Here is a 2,592-nt window from a genome sequence, read left to right as displayed (position 1 = left end):
GTGAATTTTTAATTTTTTTTCGATTTTCTCATAAAATCCAGTGCAGCTGAGGTCCTGTTGATGCGTACTATAATTTAAGTAATAATACTTTTGCAATCCGTACATCCAATACAGAGATTTTTCACCGAACAGAAATGTGGTAAAACAGGGAGCTTTAACATCGCCTTAAGATCCAGCTAGACCGTTTAGGCTTTGATTTCTATAAATTTTTTAAGTTTATATTTTTATCCTTTTAATTCTTTGTAATTAAATTTTACTGAGTAGAAATAGAAAAATATATATCATTTTTGAGTGGGAACAGAAAGATCTTTAAATAAGAATAAAAATATATGTACTACTTTAGGTTTTATTTTTAAGAAATGAAGATTTGTAATAAATTTGGAATATAGTTTTTTGCATTTCAATTTTATTTTTTAAAAGAAGTAGTATAACAATAATATGTTTGAAAAAAAAAATTATGTTTGTAATTAACGCAATTTAAAGATTTCATATATTTTTTAAAAAAATTATATATATATATTTGAATTGAATAAAATGATACAATTTTCTAGTATCATCATTTTTTATACCACTGTTTTTTAAATGAAAATAATGAAACAGAAACTTGTATGAACTTTTTAACATTCAAATTTTTGTTTGTAGTGTAATAATTCTTTAATAATAAATAATCTAAACATTGCGGGTTAGTTTGCAGACTCAATATTTTCAGTTTTGATTGGTGGCTGCTATCAGCCAATCAGCAAACGAAACCCGTTTGCGTTTCTCCGATAATATAGAACCAGAGAAAGACCTGAGACTCCTGAGAGAGGACATGCCGGCCCAAAACCTGTAACCGCAAAATGCTGCCGCGCACTACTGCCCCCTGACAAAGTAGATGTAAACTAAGTAGTTCTGAGGATAATACATCCACTTTTCTGAGGATAATACACGTTCACTTTTGAACTCCAGATGATAAATGGATACTTGGTTCATATAATCGTGCTACATTCACAAATCGTGCATCAGAAATATTTATCTCTGCAATCTTACATGCGCGTGATGTTTATTTCGCTTAAATGTATTAACATTAAATTTATATCATATTTTTACAAATGTGTTAATATTTATATTTTAAATAAGCTATATAAATATGAATTAAGGGGATGCTAAACCGATTACCCAACTCAATCAAGGTCGATAGTACAGACTTTTTTAATTCCAATTTCGATAATAGTGGCGACATCTTTGATTTAGTTTTTACATTATATTATATAATATATATCATTCTGTCTTACTCAAACGCATACATCTGTTCTTATCTAACATATGCCAGCACCATCTATCGCAAGACCGCGCAACTACTACTACACGGAATTTCGGCTCTGTTGACAGTCCCAGTTTCCGCAAAGCATCTGTATACACGTATTTCCTATTCGGTGGGAATATATCTTTTCTAGACTTTCAATCTTAGTTCTACAAATTCGGTATCGTTCGTTTCAATAATGTGATGTTTGCTGCCCGCTTATTTTCAAGATATGGACTCTAAAACTCTTATATCAAGCAAATATATATCCGAGGTGACAGCTGTGCGAGCCAAAAATAAGTAAATTTTATAATTTTTTTTCGATTTTCTCATAAAATCCAGTGTAGCAAACATCCTCTGTGTGCGTACTATAATTTAAGTAATAATACTTTTGCAATCTGTACGTCCAATACGGAGAAATCCCACCGAATAGGAATGTGGTAAAACAGGGGGGCTTTAGCATCGCCTTGAGTTGTATTTCAAACATTTTATTTTCATTAAACACATTTTTATAGTTTATTTATTTTATTTGTTATTTTCTTATTACAATACTAAAATTTCAAAAGCATGTAATGACAAAATTAATCTAAACTTTGTAGTATAAGTACTTTAAGTATTTAAAATGCAATTACAAGTTTTATTGCGACGCGAAAATTAGATGTTTAATAAAATAAGGAAACAATATGTTTTGTTAACAATAACATAAATTAAAAGAAGAGCTGATGAGCCAAGCTGATTAATTATATGTATGCTTGTAATTATCAATTTTTATACACAAAAATTTAAACAATGTCAAGAGTTTTAACCCGAAATATTTTGTTTATTTACAGAACCATATAACCATCCCTGGTAGCAAACTGACGTCAAAATGACGTCATTTGACGTCTAAAAAGACATCATTTTACGTCAAAATGACGTCAAAATGACGTAGCTTGCTACCTGGGATGCAATTTCTGCATCTAAAGCTGAAACATTGCTCTATCGAGTGATATAAATGCTAATTTTAAAAAAAATAGAACATATATGCATTTGAATTAAAAATATAATATTACTTTCTTTTTATAACTATTGCGCAATGATTATAATAAAAGTATACTCATATTTTTAACTCAAATTTATATGTCTATATTCTATTTTTTTAATAAAATTGGCAATTATACCATTCGATAGAGTAAAGTTACCAAAATTGTTATCTCATTATCCGGTTGAGTCTCCAAAGAGAATATCAATGTTGAGATAGAAATATGAAGTATTGCAATTTAATTAAATAGAATAATTTTTATTTTATGTGTGATCTCTCTGTCTCTCCC

The sequence above is a fragment of the Trachymyrmex cornetzi genome, unplaced genomic scaffold (assembly GCF_001594075.2).
Source record: "Trachymyrmex cornetzi isolate Tcor2-1 unplaced genomic scaffold, Tcor1.1 scaffold886, whole genome shotgun sequence".
NCBI classification, from domain to species: domain Eukaryota; kingdom Metazoa; phylum Arthropoda; class Insecta; order Hymenoptera; family Formicidae; genus Trachymyrmex; species Trachymyrmex cornetzi.
The sequence above is the reverse complement of the archived record's forward strand: the minus strand, read 5'-3'. Positions refer to the sequence as shown.